Raw genomic sequence first — 19,530 nt, forward strand, 5'->3', positions numbered from 1 at the left:
GAGGCTTCGGGGCCCGGGGCCCGTGGTCCCTGGGGCATCGCCCCTGCCCGCCCACGCGGCGCTAGGCGCAGCCCGGCCGCAGCCCGGGCCGGCCCTGCTGCCCGACTGCAGCTGGCCCGAAGCCACTGGGAGCCACCATTGCGTCGCCACGGCCCCTCAGCCCCGGCAAGGCCACCCTTGCCCGCACACCACCCGCCGAGCTCAGGAGCCCGCCCCTGGTGGCCGGCAGGCCCGGGGAAGCGGCCCCGGCCCTCGATCCCGCTCCCGCACCCGGCCGCGGCGACACGGCGGAGGCGGGGCTTCTGCCGGAGGGAGCTGTGGCGGGACACACCGGCGCACAGGTGGCGGCAGCGGGGCTGGGCGCCAGTGGGGGCGGCCAGGTGCAGGTCGAGGGGCTCGCTGGCCGAAAGGACGGCAACCGGGCCCGCGGCGGATTCTGGGTCCGGGCCAGCCACCCCGGGAGCGTCCGGGGTGCGGCTGCCTTCCGGGGCCGCCTTCTGGCCGCCCGGCCGGCCGGGCCGGCGGGGAGCGGCCCCTCTGGCGCACGCGCGCCGTGGTGGGAGGGGCCTGAGGAGGTGGGGCCTGCAGCGGGGCCCGGCGGGGGCGGAGCCGGCGGCCACCGCCCGCGGGCGAGTAAAGGAGAAGGCGGAGCGGGAGGCAAAAAGCCTACAGCACCCGGTATTCCCAGGCGGTCTCCCATCCAAGTACTAACCAGGCCCGACCCTGCTTAGCTTCCGAGATCAGACGAGATCGGGCGCGTTCAGGGTGGTATGGCCGTAGACGGGGGCGGGGACCGCGGGCTGCCTCTTGAGGCCCAGTTGCGCTGGCGCTGGCGCCTTAGGGCCAGCCAGCCCGGCGGTCAGCCCGCCCAGGCAGGGGGAACGGACGTCTCGGGTATCGGGCGGTGGCGGAGGGTTTGGCCACCACCTCCCAGCCGAGGGCCGGCGTGACCCAGCAAACCCTTCGGCGCTTGGCGCCCCGCCCAAGATCCCGCACGTCGCTCACAGGGACGTGGCCCCGGGGGCTTCGGGGCCCGGGGCCCGCGGTCCCTGGGGCATCGCCCCTGCCCGCCCACGCGGCGCTAGGCGCAGCCCGGCCGCAGCCCGGGCCGGCCCTGCTGCCCGACAGCAGCTGGCCCGAAGCCACTGGGAGCCACCATTGCGTCGCCACGGCCCCTCAGCCCCGGCAAGGCCACCCTTGCCCGCACACCACCCGCCGAGCTCAGGAGCCCGCCCCTGGTGGCCGGCAGGCCCGGGGAAGCGGCCCCGGCCCTCGATCCCGCTCCCGCACCCGGCCGCGGCGACACGGCGGAGGCGGGGCTTCTGCCGGAGGGAGCTGTGGCGGGACACACCGGCGCACAGGTGGCGGCAGCGGGGCTGGGCGCCAGTGGGGGCGGCCAGGTGCAGGTCGAGGGGCTCGCTGGCCGAAAGGACGGCAACCGGGCCCGCGGCGGATTCTGGGTCCGGGCCAGCCACCCCGGGAGCGTCCGGGGTGCGGCTGCCTTCCGGGGCCGCCTTCTGGCCGCCCGGCCGGCCGGGCCGGCGGGGAGCGGCCCCTCCGGCGCACGCGCGCCGTGGTGGGAGGGGCCTGAGGAGGTGGGGCCTGCAGCGGGGCCCGGCGGGGGCGGAGCCGGCGGCCACCGCCCGCGGGCGAGTAAAGGAGAAGGCGGAGCGGGAGGCAAAAAGCCTACAGCACCCGGTATTCCCAGGCGGTCTCCCATCCAAGTACTAACCAGGCCCGACCCTGCTTAGCTTCCGAGATCAGACGAGATCGGGCGCGTTCAGGGTGGTATGGCCGTAGACGGTTGAGGCCCAGTTGCGCTGGCGCTGGCGCCTTAGGGCCAGCCAGCCCGGCGGTCAGCCCGCCCAGGCAGGGGGAACGGACGTCTCGGGTATCGGGCGGTGGCGGAGGGTTTGGCCACCACCTCCCAGCCGAGGGCCGGCGTGACCCAGCAAACCCTTCGGCGCTTGGCGCCCCGCCCAAGATCCCGCACGTCGCTCACAGGGACGTGGCCCCGGAGGCTTCGGGGCCCGGGGCCCGCGGTCCCTGGGGCATCGCCCCTGCCCGCCCACGCGGCGCTAGGCGCAGCCCGGCCGCAGCCCGGGCCGGCCCTGCTGCCCGACTGCAGCTGGCCCGAAGCCACTGGGAGCCACCATTGCGTCGCCACGGCCCCTCAGCCCCGGCAAGGCCACCCTTGCCCGCACACCACCCGCCGAGCTCAGGAGCCCGCCCCTGGTGGCCGGCAGGCCCGGGGAAGCGGCCCCGGCCCTCGATCCCGCTCCCGCACCCGGCCGCGGCGACACGGCGGAGGCGGGGCTTCTGCCGGAGGGAGCTGTGGCGGGACACACCGGCGCACAGGTGGCGGCAGCGGGGCTGGGCGCCAGTGGGGGCGGCCAGGTGCAGGTCGAGGGGCTCGCTGGCCGAAAGGACGGCAACCGGGCCCGCGGCGGATTCTGGGTCCGGGCCAGCCACCCCGGGAGCGTCCGGGGTGCGGCTGCCTTCCGGGGCCGCCTTCTGGCCGCCCGGCCGGCCGGGCCGGCGGGGAGCGGCCCCACTGGCGCACGCGCGCCGTGGTGGGAGGGGCCTGAGGAGGTGGGGCCTGCAGCGGGGCCCGGCGGGGGCGGAGCCGGCGGCCACCGCCCGCGGGCGAGTAAAGGAGAAGGCGGAGCGGGAGGCAAAAAGCCTACAGCACCCGGTATTCCCAGGCGGTCTCCCATCCAAGTACTAACCAGGCCCGACCCTGCTTAGCTTCCGAGATCAGACGAGATCGGGCGCGTTCAGGGTGGTATGGCCGTAGACGGGGGCGGGGACCGCGGGCTGCCTCTTGAGGCCCAGTTGCGCTGGCGCTGGCGCCTTAGGGCCAGCCAGCCCGGCGGTCAGCCCGCCCAGGCAGGGGGAACGGACGTCTCGGGTATCGGGCGGTGGCGGAGGGTTTGGCCACCACCTCCCAGCCGAGGGCCGGCGTGACCCAGCAAACCCTTCGGCGCTTGGCGCCCCGCCCAAGATCCCGCACGTCGCTCACAGGGACGTGGCCCCGGAGGCTTCGGGGCCCGGGGCCCGCGGTCCCTGGGGCATCGCCCCTGCCCGCCCACGCGGCGCTAGGCGCAGCCCGGCCGCAGCCCGGGCCGGCCCTGCTGCCCGACAGCAGCTGGCCCGAAGCCACTGGGAGCCACCATTGCGTCGCCACGGCCCCTCAGCCCCGGCAAGGCCACCCTTGCCCGCACACCACCCGCCGAGCTCAGGAGCCCGCCCCTGGTGGCCGGCAGGCCCGGGGAAGCGGCCCCGGCCCTCGATCCCGCTCCCGCACCCGGCCGCGGCGACACGGCGGAGGCGGGGCTTCTGCCGGAGGGAGCTGTGGCGGGACACACCGGCGCACAGGTGGCGGCAGCGGGGCTGGGCGCCAGTGGGGGCGGCCAGGTGCAGGTCGAGGGGCTCGCTGGCCGAAAGGACGGCAACCGGGCCCGCGGCGGATTCTGGGTCCGGGCCAGCCACCCCGGGAGCGTCCGGGGTGCGGCTGCCTTCCGGGGCCGCCTTCTGGCCGCCCGGCCGGCCGGGCCGGCGGGGAGCGGCCCCTCCGGCGCACGCGCGCCGTGGTGGGAGGGGCCTGAGGAGGTGGGGCCTGCAGCGGGGCCCGGCGGGGGCGGAGCCGGCGGCCACCGCCCGCGGGCGAGTAAAGGAGAAGGCGGAGCGGGAGGCAAAAAGCCTACAGCACCCGGTATTCCCAGGCGGTCTCCCATCCAAGTACTAACCAGGCCCGACCCTGCTTAGCTTCCGAGATCAGACGAGATCGGGCGCGTTCAGGGTGGTATGGCCGTAGACGGGGGCGGGGACCGCGGGCTGCCTCTTGAGGCCCAGTTGCGCTGGCGCTGGCGCCTTAGGGCCAGCCAGCCCGGCGGTCAGCCCGCCCAGGCAGGGGGAACGGACGTCTCGGGTATCGGGCGGTGGCGGAGGGTTTGGCCACCACCTCCCAGCCGAGGGCCGGCGTGACCCAGCAAACCCTTCGGCGCTTGGCGCCCCGCCCAAGATCCCGCACGTCGCTCACAGGGACGTGGCCCCGGGGGCTTCGGGACCCGGGGCCCGCGGTCCCTGGGGCATCGCCCCTGCCCGCCCACGCGGCGCTAGGCGCAGCCCGGCCGCAGCCCGGGCCGGCCCTGCTGCCCGACAGCAGCTGGCCCGAAGCCACTGGGAGCCACCATTGCGTCGCCACGGCCCCTCAGCCCCGGCAAGGCCACCCTTGCCCGCACACCACCCGCCGAGCTCAGGAGCCCGCCCCTGGTGGCCGGCAGGCCCGGGGAAGCGGCCCCGGCCCTCGATCCCGCTCCCGCACCCGGCCGCGGCGACACGGCGGAGGCGGGGCTTCTGCCGGAGGGAGCTGTGGCGGGACACACCGGCGCACAGGTGGCGGCAGCGGGGCTGGGCGCCAGTGGGGGCGGCCAGGTGCAGGTCGAGGGGCTCGCTGGCCGAAAGGACGGCAACCGGGCCCGCGGCGGATTCTGGGTCCGGGCCAGCCACCCCGGGAGCGTCCGGGGTGCGGCTGCCTTCCGGGGCCGCCTTCTGGCCGCCCGGCCGGCCGGGCCGGCGGGGAGCGGCCCCTCCGGCGCACGCGCGCCGTGGTGGGAGGGGCCTGAGGAGGTGGGGCCTGCAGCGGGGCCCGGCGGGGGCGGAGCCGGCGGCCACCGCCCGCGGGCGAGTAAAGGAGAAGGCGGAGCGGGAGGCAAAAAGCCTACAGCACCCGGTATTCCCAGGCGGTCTCCCATCCAAGTACTAACCAGGCCCGACCCTGCTTAGCTTCCGAGATCAGACGAGATCGGGCGCGTTCAGGGTGGTATGGCCGTAGACGGGGGCGGGGACCGCGGGCTGCCTCTTGAGGCCCAGTTGCGCTGGCGCTGGCGCCTTAGGGCCAGCCAGCCCGGCGGTCAGCCCGCCCCGGCGGGACCCCGCCGCCCGCCCAGGCAGGGGGAACGGACGTCTCGGGTATCGGGCGGTGGCGGAGGGTTTGGCCACCACCTCCCAGCCGAGGGCCGGCGTGACCCAGCAAACCCTTCGGCGCTTGGCGCCCCGCCCAAGATCCCGCACGTCGCTCACAGGGACGTGGCCCCGGGGGCTTCGGGGCCCGGGGCCCGCGGTCCCTGGGGCATCGCCCCTGCCCGCCCACGCGGCGCTAGGCGCAGCCCGGCCGCAGCCCGGGCCGGCCCTGCTGCCCGACAGCAGCTGGCCCGAAGCCACTGGGAGCCACCATTGCGTCGCCACGGCCCCTCAGCCCCGGCAAGGCCACCCTTGCCCGCACACCACCCGCCGAGCTCAGGAGCCCGCCCCTGGTGGCCGGCAGGCCCGGGGAAGCGGCCCCGGCCCTCGATCCCGCTCCCGCACCCGGCCGCGGCGACACGGCGGAGGCGGGGCTTCTGCCGGAGGGAGCTGTGGCGGGACACACCGGCGCACAGGTGGCGGCAGCGGGGCTGGGCGCCAGTGGGGGCGGCCAGGTGCAGGTCGAGGGGCTCGCTGGCCGAAAGGACGGCAACCGGGCCCGCGGCGGATTCTGGGTCCGGGCCAGCCACCCCGGGAGCGTCCGGGGTGCGGCTGCCTTCCGGGGCCGCCTTCTGGCCGCCCGGCCGGCCGGGCCGGCGGGGAGCGGCCCCTCCGGCGCACGCGCGCCGTGGTGGGAGGGGCCTGAGGAGGTGGGGCCTGCAGCGGGGCCCGGCGGGGGCGGAGCCGGCGGCCACCGCCCGCGGGCGAGTAAAGGAGAAGGCGGAGCGGGAGGCAAAAAGCCTACAGCACCCGGTATTCCCAGGCGGTCTCCCATCCAAGTACTAACCAGGCCCGACCCTGCTTAGCTTCCGAGATCAGACGAGATCGGGCGCGTTCAGGGTGGTATGGCCGTAGACGGGGGCGGGGACCGCGGGCTGCCTCTTGAGGCCCAGTTGCGCTGGCGCTGGCGCCTTAGGGCCAGCCAGCCCGGCGGTCAGCCCGCCCAGGCAGGGGGAACGGACGTCTCGGGTATCGGGCGGTGGCGGAGGGTTTGGCCACCACCTCCCAGCCGAGGGCCGGCGTGACCCAGCAAACCCTTCGGCGCTTGGCGCCCCGCCCAAGATCCCGCACGTCGCTCACAGGGACGTGGCCCCGGAGGCTTCGGGGCCCGGGGCCCGCGGTCCCTGGGGCATCGCCCCTGCCCGCCCACGCGGCGCTAGGCGCAGCCCGGCCGCAGCCCGGGCCGGCCCTGCTGCCCGACTGCAGCTGGCCCGAAGCCACTGGGAGCCACCATTGCGTCGCCACGGCCCCTCAGCCCCGGCAAGGCCACCCTTGCCCGCACACCACCCGCCGAGCTCAGGAGCCCGCCCCTGGTGGCCGGCAGGCCCGGGGAAGCGGCCCCGGCCCTCGATCCCGCTCCCGCACCCGGCCGCGGCGACACGGCGGAGGCGGGGCTTCTGCCGGAGGGAGCTGTGGCGGGACACACCGGCGCACAGGTGGCGGCAGCGGGGCTGGGCGCCAGTGGGGGCGGCCAGGTGCAGGTCGAGGGGCTCGCTGGCCGAAAGGACGGCAACCGGGCCCGCGGCGGATTCTGGGTCCGGGCCAGCCACCCCGGGAGCGTCCGGGGTGCGGCTGCCTTCCGGGGCCGCCTTCTGGCCGCCCGGCCGGCCGGGCCGGCGGGGAGCGGCCCCTCTGGCGCACGCGCGCCGTGGTGGGAGGGGCCTGAGGAGGTGGGGCCTGCAGCGGGGCCCGGCGGGGGCGGAGCCGGCGGCCACCGCCCGCGGGCGAGTAAAGGAGAAGGCGGAGCGGGAGGCAAAAAGCCTACAGCACCCGGTATTCCCAGGCGGTCTCCCATCCAAGTACTAACCAGGCCCGACCCTGCTTAGCTTCCGAGATCAGACGAGATCGGGCGCGTTCAGGGTGGTATGGCCGTAGACGGGGGCGGGGACCGCGGGCTGCCTCTTGAGGCCCAGTTGCGCTGGCGCTGGCGCCTTAGGGCCAGCCAGCCCGGCGGTCAGCCCGCCCAGGCAGGGGGAACGGACGTCTCGGGTATCGGGCGGTGGCGGAGGGTTTGGCCACCACCTCCCAGCCGAGGGCCGGCGTGACCCAGCAAACCCTTCGGCGCTTGGCGCCCCGCCCAAGATCCCGCACGTCGCTCACAGGGACGTGGCCCCGGGGGCTTCGGGGCCCGGGGCCCGCGGTCCCTGGGGCATCGCCCCTGCCCGCCCACGCGGCGCTAGGCGCAGCCCGGCCGCAGCCCGGGCCGGCCCTGCTGCCCGACAGCAGCTGGCCCGAAGCCACTGGGAGCCACCATTGCGTCGCCACGGCCCCTCAGCCCCGGCAAGGCCACCCTTGCCCGCACACCACCCGCCGAGCTCAGGAGCCCGCCCCTGGTGGCCGGCAGGCCCGGGGAAGCGGCCCCGGCCCTCGATCCCGCTCCCGCACCCGGCCGCGGCGACACGGCGGAGGCGGGGCTTCTGCCGGAGGGAGCTGTGGCGGGACACACCGGCGCACAGGTGGCGGCAGCGGGGCTGGGCGCCAGTGGGGGCGGCCAGGTGCAGGTCGAGGGGCTCGCTGGCCGAAAGGACGGCAACCGGGCCCGCGGCGGATTCTGGGTCCGGGCCAGCCACCCCGGGAGCGTCCGGGGTGCGGCTGCCTTCCGGGACCGCCTTCTGGCCGCCCGGCCGGCCGGGCCGGCGGGGAGCGGCCCCTCCGGCGCACGCGCGCCGTGGTGGGAGGGGCCTGAGGAGGTGGGGCCTGCAGCGGGGCCCGGCGGGGGCGGAGCCGGCGGCCACCGCCCGCGGGCGAGTAAAGGAGAAGGCGGAGCGGGAGGCAAAAAGCCTACAGCACCCGGTATTCCCAGGCGGTCTCCCATCCAAGTACTAACCAGGCCCGACCCTGCTTAGCTTCCGAGATCAGACGAGATCGGGCGCGTTCAGGGTGGTATGGCCGTAGACGGGGGCGGGGACCGCGGGCTGCCTCTTGAGGCCCAGTTGCGCTGGCGCTGGCGCCTTAGGGCCAGCCAGCCCGGCGGTCAGCCCGCCCCGGCGGGACCCCGCCGCCCGCCCAGGCAGGGGGAACGGACGTCTCGGGTATCGGGCGGTGGCGGAGGGTTTGGCCACCACCTCCCAGCCGAGGGCCGGCGTGACCCAGCAAACCCTTCGGCGCTTGGCGCCCCGCCCAAGATCCCGCACGTCGCTCACAGGGACGTGGCCCCGGGGGCTTCGGGGCCCGGGGCCCGCGGTCCCTGGGGCATCGCCCCTGCCCGCCCACGCGGCGCTAGGCGCAGCCCGGCCGCAGCCCGGGCCGGCCCTGCTGCCCGACAGCAGCTGGCCCGAAGCCACTGGGAGCCACCATTGCGTCGCCACGGCCCCTCAGCCCCGGCAAGGCCACCCTTGCCCGCACACCACCCGCCGAGCTCAGGAGCCCGCCCCTGGTGGCCGGCAGGCCCGGGGAAGCGGCCCCGGCCCTCGATCCCGCTCCCGCACCCGGCCGCGGCGACACGGCGGAGGCGGGGCTTCTGCCGGAGGGAGCTGTGGCGGGACACACCGGCGCACAGGTGGCGGCAGCGGGGCTGGGCGCCAGTGGGGGCGGCCAGGTGCAGGTCGAGGGGCTCGCTGGCCGAAAGGACGGCAACCGGGCCCGCGGCGGATTCTGGGTCCGGGCCAGCCACCCCGGGAGCGTCCGGGGTGCGGCTGCCTTCCGGGGCCGCCTTCTGGCCGCCCGGCCGGCCGGGCCGGCGGGGAGCGGCCCCTCTGGCGCACGCGCGCCGTGGTGGGAGGGGCCTGAGGAGGTGGGGCCTGCAGCGGGGCCCGGCGGGGGCGGAGCCGGCGGCCACCGCCCGCGGGCGAGTAAAGGAGAAGGCGGAGCGGGAGGCAAAAAGCCTACAGCACCCGGTATTCCCAGGCGGTCTCCCATCCAAGTACTAACCAGGCCCGACCCTGCTTAGCTTCCGAGATCAGACGAGATCGGGCGCGTTCAGGGTGGTATGGCCGTAGACGGGGGCGGGGACCGCGGGCTGCCTCTTGAGGCCCAGTTGCGCTGGCGCTGGCGCCTTAGGGCCAGCCAGCCCGGCGGTCAGCCCGCCCAGGCAGGGGGAACGGACGTCTCGGGTATCGGGCGGTGGCGGAGGGTTTGGCCACCACCTCCCAGCCGAGGGCCGGCGTGACCCAGCAAACCCTTCGGCGCTTGGCGCCCCGCCCAAGATCCCGCACGTCGCTCACAGGGACGTGGCCCCGGGGGCTTCGGGGCCCGGGGCCCGCGGTCCCTGGGGCATCGCCCCTGCCCGCCCACGCGGCGCTAGGCGCAGCCCGGCCGCAGCCCGGGCCGGCCCTGCTGCCCGACAGCAGCTGGCCCGAAGCCACTGGGAGCCACCATTGCGTCGCCACGGCCCCTCAGCCCCGGCAAGGCCACCCTTGCCCGCACACCACCCGCCGAGCTCAGGAGCCCGCCCCTGGTGGCCGGCAGGCCCGGGGAAGCGGCCCCGGCCCTCGATCCCGCTCCCGCACCCGGCCGCGGCGACACGGCGGAGGCGGGGCTTCTGCCGGAGGGAGCTGTGGCGGGACACACCGGCGCACAGGTGGCGGCAGCGGGGCTGGGCGCCAGTGGGGGCGGCCAGGTGCAGGTCGAGGGGCTCGCTGGCCGAAAGGACGGCAACCGGGCCCGCGGCGGATTCTGGGTCCGGGCCAGCCACCCCGGGAGCGTCCGGGGTGCGGCTGCCTTCCGGGGCCGCCTTCTGGCCGCCCGGCCGGCCGGGCCGGCGGGGAGCGGCCCCTCCGGCGCACGCGCGCCGTGGTGGGAGGGGCCTGAGGAGGTGGGGCCTGCAGCGGGGCCCGGCGGGGGCGGAGCCGGCGGCCACCGCCCGCGGGCGAGTAAAGGAGAAGGCGGAGCGGGAGGCAAAAAGCCTACAGCACCCGGTATTCCCAGGCGGTCTCCCATCCAAGTACTAACCAGGCCCGACCCTGCTTAGCTTCCGAGATCAGACGAGATCGGGCGCGTTCAGGGTGGTATGGCCGTAGACGGGGGCGGGGACCGCGGGCTGCCTCTTGAGGCCCAGTTGCGCTGGCGCTGGCGCCTTAGGGCCAGCCAGCCCGGCGGTCAGCCCGCCCAGGCAGGGGGAACGGACGTCTCGGGTATCGGGCGGTGGCGGAGGGTTTGGCCACCACCTCCCAGCCGAGGGCCGGCGTGACCCAGCAAACCCTTCGGCGCTTGGCGCCCCGCCCAAGATCCCGCACGTCGCTCACAGGGACGTGGCCCCGGGGGCTTCGGGGCCCGGGGCCCGCGGTCCCTGGGGCATCGCCCCTGCCCGCCCACGCGGCGCTAGGCGCAGCCCGGCCGCAGCCCGGGCCGGCCCTGCTGCCCGACAGCAGCTGGCCCGAAGCCACTGGGAGCCACCATTGCGTCGCCACGGCCCCTCAGCCCCGGCAAGGCCACCCTTGCCCGCACACCACCCGCCGAGCTCAGGAGCCCGCCCCTGGTGGCCGGCAGGCCCGGGGAAGCGGCCCCGGCCCTCGATCCCGCTCCCGCACCCGGCCGCGGCGACACGGCGGAGGCGGGGCTTCTGCCGGAGGGAGCTGTGGCGGGACACACCGGCGCACAGGTGGCGGCAGCGGGGCTGGGCGCCAGTGGGGGCGGCCAGGTGCAGGTCGAGGGGCTCGCTGGCCGAAAGGACGGCAACCGGGCCCGCGGCGGATTCTGGGTCCGGGCCAGCCACCCCGGGAGCGTCCGGGGTGCGGCTGCCTTCCGGGGCCGCCTTCTGGCCGCCCGGCCGGCCGGGCCGGCGGGGAGCGGCCCCTCCGGCGCACCCGCGCCGTGGTGGGAGGGGCCTGAGGAGGTGGGGCCTGCAGCGGGGCCCGGCGGGGGCGGAGCCGGCGGCCACCGCCCGCGGGCGAGTAAAGGAGAAGGCGGAGCGGGAGGCAAAAAGCCTACAGCACCCGGTATTCCCAGGCGGTCTCCCATCCAAGTACTAACCAGGCCCGACCCTGCTTAGCTTCCGAGATCAGACGAGATCGGGCGCGTTCAGGGTGGTATGGCCGTAGACGGGGGCGGGGACCGCGGGCTGCCTCTTGAGGCCCAGTTGCGCTGGCGCTGGCGCCTTAGGGCCAGCCAGCCCGGCGGTCAGCCCGCCCAGGCAGGGGGAACGGACGTCTCGGGTATCGGGCGGTGGCGGAGGGTTTGGCCACCACCTCCCAGCCGAGGGCCGGCGTGACCCAGCAAACCCTTCGGCGCTTGGCGCCCCGCCCAAGATCCCGCACGTCGCTCACAGGGACGTGGCCCCGGGGGCTTCGGGGCCCGGGGCCCGCGGTCCCTGGGGCATCGCCCCTGCCCGCCCACGCGGCGCTAGGCGCAGCCCGGCCGCAGCCCGGGCCGGCCCTGCTGCCCGACAGCAGCTGGCCCGAAGCCACTGGGAGCCACCATTGCGTCGCCATGACCCTCAGCCCCGGCAAGGCCACCCTTGCCCGCACACCACCCGCCGAGCTCAGGAGCCCGCCCCTGGTGGCCGGCAGGCCCGGGGAAGCGGCCCCGGCCCTCGATCCCGCTCCCGCACCCGGCCGCGGCGACACGGCGGAGGCGGGGCTTCTGCCGGAGGGAGCTGTGGCGGGACACACCGGCGCACAGGTGGCGGCAGCGGGGCTGGGCGCCAGTGGGGGCGGCCAGGTGCAGGTCGAGGGGCTCGCTGGCCGAAAGGACGGCAACCGGGCCCGCGGCGGATTCTGGGTCCGGGCCAGCCACCCCGGGAGCGTCCGGGGTGCGGCTGCCTTCCGGGGCCGCCTTCTGGCCGCCCGGCCGGCCGGGCCGGCGGGGAGCGGCCCCTCCGGCGCACGCGCGCCGTGGTGGGAGGGGCCTGAGGAGGTGGGGCCTGCAGCGGGGCCCGGCGGGGGCGGAGCCGGCGGCCACCGCCCGCGGGCGAGTAAAGGAGAAGGCGGAGCGGGAGGCAAAAAGCCTACAGCACCCGGTATTCCCAGGCGGTCTCCCATCCAAGTACTAACCAGGCCCGACCCTGCTTAGCTTCCGAGATCAGACGAGATCGGGCGCGTTCAGGGTGGTATGGCCGTAGACGGGGGCGGGGACCGCGGGCTGCCTCTTGAGGCCCAGTTGCGCTGGCGCTGGCGCCTTAGGGCCAGCCAGCCCGGCGGTCAGCCCGCCCAGGCAGGGGGAACGGACGTCTCGGGTATCGGGCGGTGGCGGAGGGTTTGGCCACCACCTCCCAGCCGAGGGCCGGCGTGACCCAGCAAACCCTTCGGCGCTTGGCGCCCCGCCCAAGATCCCGCACGTCGCTCACAGGGACGTGGCCCCGGAGGCTTCGGGGCCCGGGGCCCGCGGTCCCTGGGGCATCGCCCCTGCCCGCCCACGCGGCGCTAGGCGCAGCCCGGCCGCAGCCCGGGCCGGCCCTGCTGCCCGACTGCAGCTGGCCCGAAGCCACTGGGAGCCACCATTGCGTCGCCACGGCCCCTCAGCCCCGGCAAGGCCACCCTTGCCCGCACACCACCCGCCGAGCTCAGGAGCCCGCCCCTGGTGGCCGGCAGGCCCGGGGAAGCGGCCCCGGCCCTCGATCCCGCTCCCGCACCCGGCCGCGGCGACACGGCGGAGGCGGGGCTTCTGCCGGAGGGAGCTGTGGCGGGACACACCGGCGCACAGGTGGCGGCAGCGGGGCTGGGCGCCAGTGGGGGCGGCCAGGTGCAGGTCGAGGGGCTCGCTGGCCGAAAGGACGGCAACCGGGCCCGCGGCGGATTCTGGGTCCGGGCCAGCCACCCCGGGAGCGTCCGGGGTGCGGCTGCCTTCCGGGGCCGCCTTCTGGCCGCCCGGCCGGCCGGGCCGGCGGGGAGCGGCCCCTCCGGCGCACCCGCGCCGTGGTGGGAGGGGCCTGAGGAGGTGGGGCCTGCAGCGGGGCCCGGCGGGGGCGGAGCCGGCGGCCACCGCCCGCGGGCGAGTAAAGGAGAAGGCGGAGCGGGAGGCAAAAAGCCTACAGCACCCGGTATTCCCAGGCGGTCTCCCATCCAAGTACTAACCAGGCCCGACCCTGCTTAGCTTCCGAGATCAGACGAGATCGGGCGCGTTCAGGGTGGTATGGCCGTAGACGGGGGCGGGGACCGCGGGCTGCCTCTTGAGGCCCAGTTGCGCTGGCGCTGGCGCCTTAGGGCCAGCCAGCCCGGCGGTCAGCCCGCCCAGGCAGGGGGAACGGACGTCTCGGGTATCGGGCGGTGGCGGAGGGTTTGGCCACCACCTCCCAGCCGAGGGCCGGCGTGACCCAGCAAACCCTTCGGCGCTTGGCGCCCCGCCCAAGATCCCGCACGTCGCTCACAGGGACGTGGCCCCGGGGGCTTCGGGGCCCGGGGCCCGCGGTCCCTGGGGCATCGCCCCTGCCCGCCCACGCGGCGCTAGGCGCAGCCCGGCCGCAGCCCGGGCCGGCCCTGCTGCCCGACAGCAGCTGGCCCGAAGCCACTGGGAGCCACCATTGCGTCGCCATGACCCTCAGCCCCGGCAAGGCCACCCTTGCCCGCACACCACCCGCCGAGCTCAGGAGCCCGCCCCTGGTGGCCGGCAGGCCCGGGGAAGCGGCCCCGGCCCTCGATCCCGCTCCCGCACCCGGCCGCGGCGACACGGCGGAGGCGGGGCTTCTGCCGGAGGGAGCTGTGGCGGGACACACCGGCGCACAGGTGGCGGCAGCGGGGCTGGGCGCCAGTGGGGGCGGCCAGGTGCAGGTCGAGGGGCTCGCTGGCCGAAAGGACGGCAACCGGGCCCGCGGCGGATTCTGGGTCCGGGCCAGCCACCCCGGGAGCGTCCGGGGTGCGGCTGCCTTCCGGGGCCGCCTTCTGGCCGCCCGGCCGGCCGGGCCGGCGGGGAGCGGCCCCTCCGGCGCACGCGCGCCGTGGTGGGAGGGGCCTGAGGAGGTGGGGCCTGCAGCGGGGCCCGGCGGGGGCGGAGCCGGCGGCCACCGCCCGCGGGCGAGTAAAGGAGAAGGCGGAGCGGGAGGCAAAAAGCCTACAGCACCCGGTATTCCCAGGCGGTCTCCCATCCAAGTACTAACCAGGCCCGACCCTGCTTAGCTTCCGAGATCAGACGAGATCGGGCGCGTTCAGGGTGGTATGGCCGTAGACGGGGGCGGGGACCGCGGGCTGCCTCTTGAGGCCCAGTTGCGCTGGCGCTGGCGCCTTAGGGCCAGCCAGCCCGGCGGTCAGCCCGCCCAGGCAGGGGGAACGGACGTCTCGGGTATCGGGCGGTGGCGGAGGGTTTGGCCACCACCTCCCAGCCGAGGGCCGGCGTGACCCAGCAAACCCTTCGGCGCTTGGCGCCCCGCCCAAGATCCCGCACGTCGCTCACAGGGACGTGGCCCCGGGGGCTTCGGGGCCCGGGGCCCGCGGTCCCTGGGGCATCGCCCCTGCCCGCCCACGCGGCGCTAGGCGCAGCCCGGCCGCAGCCCGGGCCGGCCCTGCTGCCCGACAGCAGCTGGCCCGAAGCCACTGGGAGCCACCATTGCGTCGCCACGACCCTCAGCCCCGGCAAGGCCACCCTTGCCCGCACACCACCCGCCGAGCTCAGGAGCCCGCCCCTGGTGGCCGGCAGGCCCGGGGAAGCGGCCCCGGCCCTCGATCCCGCTCCCGCACCCGGCCGCGGCGACACGGCGGAGGCGGGGCTTCTGCCGGAGGGAGCTGTGGCGGGACACACCGGCGCACAGGTGGCGGCAGCGGGGCTGGGCGCCAGTGGGGGCGGCCAGGTGCAGGTCGAGGGGCTCGCTGGCCGAAAGGACGGCAACCGGGCCCGCGGCGGATTCTGGGTCCGGGCCAGCCACCCCGGGAGCGTCCGGGGTGCGGCTGCCTTCCGGGGCCGCCTTCTGGCCGCCCGGCCGGCCGGGCCGGCGGGGAGCGGCCCCTCCGGCGCACGCGCGCCGTGGTGGGAGGGGCCTGAGGAGGTGGGGCCTGCAGCGGGGCCCGGCGGGGGCGGAGCCGGCGGCCACCGCCCGCGGGCGAGTAAAGGAGAAGGCGGAGCGGGAGGCAAAAAGCCTACAGCACCCGGTATTCCCAGGCGGTCTCCCATCCAAGTACTAACCAGGCCCGACCCTGCTTAGCTTCCGAGATCAGACGAGATCGGGCGCGTTCAGGGTGGTATGGCCGTAGACGGGGGCGGGGACCGCGGGCTGCCTCTTGAGGCCCAGTTGCGCTGGCGCTGGCGCCTTAGGGCCAGCCAGCCCGGCGGTCAGCCCGCCCAGGCAGGGGGAACGGACGTCTCGGGTATCGGGCGGTGGCGGAGGGTTTGGCCACCACCTCCCAGCCGAGGGCCGGCGTGACCCAGCAAACCCTTCGGCGCTTGGCGCCCCGCCCAAGATCCCGCACGTCGCTCACAGGGACGTGGCCCCGGAGGCTTCGGGGCCCGGGGCCCGCGGTCCCTGGGGCATCGCCCCTGCCCGCCCACGCGGCGCTAGGCGCAGCCCGGCCGCAGCCCGGGCCGGCCCTGCTGCCCGACTGCAGCTGGCCCGAAGCCACTGGGAGCCACCATTGCGTCGCCACGGCCCCTCAGCCCCGGCAAGGCCACCCTTGCCCGCACACCACCCGCCGAGCTCAGGAGCCCGCCCCTGGTGGCCGGCAGGCCCGGGGAAGCGGCCCCGGCCCTCGATCCCGCTCCCGCACCCGGCCGCGGCGACACGGCGGAGGCGGGGCTTCTGCCGGAGGGAGCTGTGGCGGGACACACCGGCGCACAGGTGGCGGCAGCGGGGCTGGGCGCCAGTGGGGGCGGCCAGGTGCAGGTCGAGGGGCTCGCTGGCCGAAAGGACGGCAACCGGGCCCGCGGCGGATTCTGGGTCCGGGCCAGCCACCCCGGGAGCGTCCGGGGTGCGGCTGCCTTCCGGGGCCGCCTTCTGGCCGCCCGGCCGGCCGGGCCGGCGGGGAGCGGCCCCTCTGGCGCACGCGCGCCGTGGTGGGAGGGGCCTGAGGAGGTGGGGCCTGCAGCGGGGCCCGGCGGGGGCGGAGCCGGCGGCCACCGCCCGCGGGCGAGTAAAGGAGAAGGCGGAGCGGGAGGCAAAAAGCCTACAGCACCCGGTATTCCCAGGCGGTCTCCCATCCAAGTACTAACCAGGCCCGACCCTGCTTAGCTTCCGAGATCAGACGAGATCGGGCGCGTTCAGGGTGGTATGGCCGTAGACGGGGGCGGGGACCGCGGGCTGCCTCTTGAGGCCCAGTTGCGCTGGCGCTGGCGCCTTAGGGCCAGCCAGCCCGGCGGTCAGCCCGCCCAGGCAGGGGGAACGGACGTCTCGGGTATCGGGCGGTGGCGGAGGGTTTGGCCACCACCTCCCAGCCGAGGGCCGGCGTGACCCAGCAAACCCTTCGGCGCTTGGCGCCCCGCCCAAGATCCCGCACGTCGCTCACAGGGACGTGGCCCCGGGGGCTTCGGGGCCCGGGGCCCGCGGTCCCTGGGGCATCGCCCCTGCCCGCCCACGCGGCGCTAGGCGCAGCCCGGCCGCAGCCCGGGCCGGCCCTGCTGCCCGACAGCAGCTGGCCCGAAGCCACTGGGAGCCACCATTGCGTCGCCACGGCCCCTCAGCCCCGGCAAGGCCACCCTTGCCCGCACACCACCCGCCGAGCTCAGGAGCCCGCCCCTGGTGGCCGGCAGGCCCGGGGAAGCGGCCCCGGCCCTCGATCCCGCTCCCGCACCCGGCCGCGGCGACACGGCGGAGGCGGGGCTTCTGCCGGAGGGAGCTGTGGCGGGACACACCGGCGCACAGGTGGCGGCAGCGGGGCTGGGCGCCAGTGGGGGCGGCCAGGTGCAGGTCGAGGGGCTCGCTGGCCGAAAGGACGGCAACCGGGCCCGCGGCGGATTCTGGGTCCGGGCCAGCCACCCCGGGAGCGTCCGGGGTGCGGCTGCCTTCCGGGGCCGCCTTCTGGCCGCCCGGCCGGCCGGGCCGGCGGGGAGCGGCCCCTCCGGCGCACGCGCGCCGTGGTGGGAGGGGCCTGAGGAGGTGGGGCCTGCAGCGGGGCCCGGCGGGGGCGGAGCCGGCGGCCACCGCCCGCGGGCGAGTAAAGGAGAAGGCGGAGCGGGAGGCAAAAAGCCTACAGCACCCGGTATTCCCAGGCGGTCTCCCATCCAAGTACTAACCAGGCCCGACCCTGCTTAGCTTCCGAGATCAGACGAGATCGGGCGCGTTCAGGGTGGTATGGCCGTAGACGGGGGCGGGGACCGCGGGCTGCCTCTTGAGGCCCAGTTGCGCTGGCGCTGGCGCCTTAGGGCCAGCCAGCCCGGCGGTCAGCCCGCCCAGGCAGGGGGAACGGACGTCTCGGGTATCGGGCGGTGGCGGAGGGTTTGGCCACCACCTCCCAGCCGAGGGCCGGCGTGACCCAGCAAACCCTTCGGCGCTTGGCGCCCCGCCCAAGATCCCGCACGTCGCTCACAGGGACGTGGCCCCGGGGGCTTCGGGGCCCGGGGCCCGCGGTCCCTGGGGCATCGCCCCTGCCCGCCCACGCGGCGCTAGGCGCAGCCCGGCCGCAGCCCGGGCCGGCCCTGCTGCCCGACAGCAGCTGGCCCGAAGCCACTGGGAGCCACCATTGCGTCGCCACGGCCCCTCAGCCCCGGCAAGGCCACCCTTGCCCGCACACCACCCGCCGAGCTCAGGAGCCCGCCCCTGGTGGCCGGCAGGCCCGGGGAAGCGGCCCCGGCCCTCGATCCCGCTCCCGCACCCGGCCGCGGCGACACGGCGGAGGCGGGGCTTCTGCCGGAGGGAGCTGTGGCGGGACACACCGGCGCACAGGTGGCGGCAGCGGGGCTGGGCGCCAGTGGGGGCGGCCAGGTGCAGGTCGAGGGGCTCGCTGGCCGAAAGGACGGCAACCGGGCCCGCGGCGGATTCTGGGTCCGGGCCAGCCACCCCGGGAGCGTCCGGGGTGCGGCTGCCTTCCGGGGCCGCCTTCTGGCCGCCCGGCCGGCCGGGCCGGCGGGGAGCGGCCCCTCCGGCGCACGCGCGCCGTGGTGGGAGGGGCCTGAGGAGGTGGGGCCTGCAGCGGGGCCCGGCGGGGGCGGAGCCGGCGGCCACCGCCCGCGGGCGAGTAAAGGAGAAGGCGGAGCGGGAGGCAAAAAGCCTACAGCACCCGGTATTCCCAGGCGGTCTCCCATCCAAGTACTAACCAGGCCCGACCCTGCTTAGCTTCCGAGATCAGACGAGATCGGGCGCGTTCAGGGTGGTATGGCCGTAGACGGGGGCGGGGACCGCGGGCTGCCTCTTGAGGCCCAGTTGCGCTGGCGCTGGCGCCTTAGGGCCAGCCAGCCCGGCGGTCAGCCCGCCCAGGCAGGGGGAACGGACGTCTCGGGTATCGGGCGGTGGCGGAGGGTTTGGCCACCACCTCCCAGCCGAGGGCCGGCGTGACCCAGCAAACCCTTCGGCGCTTGGCGCCCCGCCCAAGATCCCGCACGTCGCTCACAGGGACGTGGCCCCGGGGGCTTCGGGGCCCGGGGCCCGCGGTCCCTGGGGCATCGCCCCTGCCCGCCCACGCGGCGCTAGGCGCAGCCCGGCCGCAGCCCGGGCCGGCCCTGCTGCCCGACAGCAGCTGGCCCGAAGCCACTGGGAGCCACCATTGCGTCGCCACGGCCCCTCAGCCCCGGCAAGGCCACCCTTGCCCGCACACCACCCGCCGAGCTCAGGAGCCCGCCCCTGGTGGCCGGCAGGCCCGGGGAAGCGGCCCCGGCCCTCGATCCCGCTCCCGCACCCGGCCGCGGCGACACGGCGGAGGCGGGGCTTCTGCCGGAGGGAGCTGTGGCGGGACACACCGGCGCACAGGTGGCGGCAGCGGGGCTGGGCGCCAGTGGGGGCGGCCAGGTGCAGGTCGAGGGGCTCGCTGGCCGAAAGGACGGCAACCGGGCCCGCGGCGGATTCTGGGTCCGGGCCAGCCACCCCGGGAGCGTCCGGGGTGCGGCTGCCTTCCGGGGCCGCCTTCTGGCCGCCCGGCCGGCCGGGCCGGCGGGGAGCGGCCCCTCCGGCGCACGCGCGCCGTGGTGGGAGGGGCCTGAGGAGGTGGGGCCTGCAGCGGGGCCCGGCGGGGGCGGAGCCGGCGGCCACCGCCCGCGGGCGAGTAAAGGAGAAGGCGGAGCGGGAGGCAAAAAGCCTACAGCACCCGGTATTCCCAGGCGGTCTCCCATCCAAGTACTAACCAGGCCCGACCCTGCTTAGCTTCCGAGATCAGACGAGATCGGGCGCGTTCAGGGTGGTATGGCCGTAGACGGGGGCGGGGACCGCGGGCTGCCTCTTGAGGCCCAGTTGCGCTGGCGCTGGCGCCTTAGGGCCAGCCAGCCCGGCGGTCAGCCCGCCCAGGCAGGGGGAACGGACGTCTCGGGTATCGGGCGGTGGCGGAGGGTTTGGCCACCACCTCCCAGCCGTGGGCCGGCGTGACCCAGCAAACCCTTCGGCGCTTGGCGCCCCGCCCAAGATCCCGCACGTCGCTCACAGGGACGTGGCCCCGGGGGCTTCGGGGCCCGGGGCCCGCGGTCCCTGGGGCATCGCCCCTGCCCGCCCACGCGGCGCTAGGCGCAGCCCGGCCGCAGCCCGGGCCGGCCCTGCTGCCCGACAGCAGCTGGCCCGAAGCCACTGGG

At 76.8% G+C, this 19,530-nt stretch overlaps 19 non-coding genes across 19 annotated transcripts; all 19 read right to left on the reverse strand.

The window, feature by feature from the left end:
* Positions 1-663: 663 nt before the first annotated feature.
* On the reverse strand, positions 664-782 carry LOC136139368 (5S ribosomal RNA). Its single transcript, XR_010656906.1, has one exon. It is a non-coding gene; the product is annotated as a 5S ribosomal RNA (ribosomal RNA).
* Positions 783-1,683: 901 nt separating this feature from the next.
* On the reverse strand, positions 1,684-1,802 carry LOC136139369 (5S ribosomal RNA). Its single transcript, XR_010656907.1, has one exon. It is a non-coding gene; the product is annotated as a 5S ribosomal RNA (ribosomal RNA).
* An 878-nt stretch (positions 1,803-2,680) lies between these two features.
* On the reverse strand, positions 2,681-2,799 carry LOC136139370 (5S ribosomal RNA). Its single transcript, XR_010656908.1, has one exon. It is a non-coding gene; the product is annotated as a 5S ribosomal RNA (ribosomal RNA).
* A 901-nt stretch (positions 2,800-3,700) lies between these two features.
* Positions 3,701-3,819, reverse strand: LOC136139371 (5S ribosomal RNA). The gene has a single exon (XR_010656909.1). It is a non-coding gene; the product is annotated as a 5S ribosomal RNA (ribosomal RNA).
* A 901-nt stretch (positions 3,820-4,720) lies between these two features.
* Positions 4,721-4,839, reverse strand: LOC136139372 (5S ribosomal RNA). The gene has a single exon (XR_010656910.1). It is a non-coding gene; the product is annotated as a 5S ribosomal RNA (ribosomal RNA).
* Positions 4,840-5,763: 924 nt separating this feature from the next.
* On the reverse strand, positions 5,764-5,882 carry LOC136139373 (5S ribosomal RNA). Its single transcript, XR_010656911.1, has one exon. It is a non-coding gene; the product is annotated as a 5S ribosomal RNA (ribosomal RNA).
* A 901-nt stretch (positions 5,883-6,783) lies between these two features.
* On the reverse strand, positions 6,784-6,902 carry LOC136139375 (5S ribosomal RNA). Its single transcript, XR_010656913.1, has one exon. It is a non-coding gene; the product is annotated as a 5S ribosomal RNA (ribosomal RNA).
* Positions 6,903-7,803: 901 nt separating this feature from the next.
* On the reverse strand, positions 7,804-7,922 carry LOC136139376 (5S ribosomal RNA). Its single transcript, XR_010656914.1, has one exon. It is a non-coding gene; the product is annotated as a 5S ribosomal RNA (ribosomal RNA).
* A 924-nt stretch (positions 7,923-8,846) lies between these two features.
* Positions 8,847-8,965, reverse strand: LOC136139377 (5S ribosomal RNA). Its single transcript, XR_010656915.1, has one exon. It is a non-coding gene; the product is annotated as a 5S ribosomal RNA (ribosomal RNA).
* Positions 8,966-9,866: 901 nt separating this feature from the next.
* On the reverse strand, positions 9,867-9,985 carry LOC136139378 (5S ribosomal RNA). Its single transcript, XR_010656916.1, has one exon. It is a non-coding gene; the product is annotated as a 5S ribosomal RNA (ribosomal RNA).
* Positions 9,986-10,886: 901 nt separating this feature from the next.
* LOC136139379 (5S ribosomal RNA) lies at positions 10,887-11,005 on the reverse strand. Its single transcript, XR_010656917.1, has one exon. It is a non-coding gene; the product is annotated as a 5S ribosomal RNA (ribosomal RNA).
* A 900-nt stretch (positions 11,006-11,905) lies between these two features.
* On the reverse strand, positions 11,906-12,024 carry LOC136139380 (5S ribosomal RNA). The gene has a single exon (XR_010656918.1). It is a non-coding gene; the product is annotated as a 5S ribosomal RNA (ribosomal RNA).
* A 901-nt stretch (positions 12,025-12,925) lies between these two features.
* LOC136139381 (5S ribosomal RNA) lies at positions 12,926-13,044 on the reverse strand. The gene has a single exon (XR_010656919.1). It is a non-coding gene; the product is annotated as a 5S ribosomal RNA (ribosomal RNA).
* A 900-nt stretch (positions 13,045-13,944) lies between these two features.
* Positions 13,945-14,063, reverse strand: LOC136139382 (5S ribosomal RNA). Its single transcript, XR_010656920.1, has one exon. It is a non-coding gene; the product is annotated as a 5S ribosomal RNA (ribosomal RNA).
* Positions 14,064-14,963: 900 nt separating this feature from the next.
* On the reverse strand, positions 14,964-15,082 carry LOC136139383 (5S ribosomal RNA). The gene has a single exon (XR_010656921.1). It is a non-coding gene; the product is annotated as a 5S ribosomal RNA (ribosomal RNA).
* A 901-nt stretch (positions 15,083-15,983) lies between these two features.
* Positions 15,984-16,102, reverse strand: LOC136139384 (5S ribosomal RNA). The gene has a single exon (XR_010656922.1). It is a non-coding gene; the product is annotated as a 5S ribosomal RNA (ribosomal RNA).
* A 901-nt stretch (positions 16,103-17,003) lies between these two features.
* LOC136139386 (5S ribosomal RNA) lies at positions 17,004-17,122 on the reverse strand. The gene has a single exon (XR_010656924.1). It is a non-coding gene; the product is annotated as a 5S ribosomal RNA (ribosomal RNA).
* A 901-nt stretch (positions 17,123-18,023) lies between these two features.
* Positions 18,024-18,142, reverse strand: LOC136139387 (5S ribosomal RNA). The gene has a single exon (XR_010656925.1). It is a non-coding gene; the product is annotated as a 5S ribosomal RNA (ribosomal RNA).
* A 901-nt stretch (positions 18,143-19,043) lies between these two features.
* On the reverse strand, positions 19,044-19,162 carry LOC136139388 (5S ribosomal RNA). The gene has a single exon (XR_010656926.1). It is a non-coding gene; the product is annotated as a 5S ribosomal RNA (ribosomal RNA).
* Positions 19,163-19,530: the final 368 nt, after the last annotated feature.

The sequence above is a fragment of the Phocoena phocoena genome, chromosome 19 (genome assembly GCF_963924675.1).
Source record: "Phocoena phocoena chromosome 19, mPhoPho1.1, whole genome shotgun sequence".
Classification (NCBI taxonomy): Eukaryota; Metazoa; Chordata; class Mammalia; order Artiodactyla; family Phocoenidae; genus Phocoena; species Phocoena phocoena.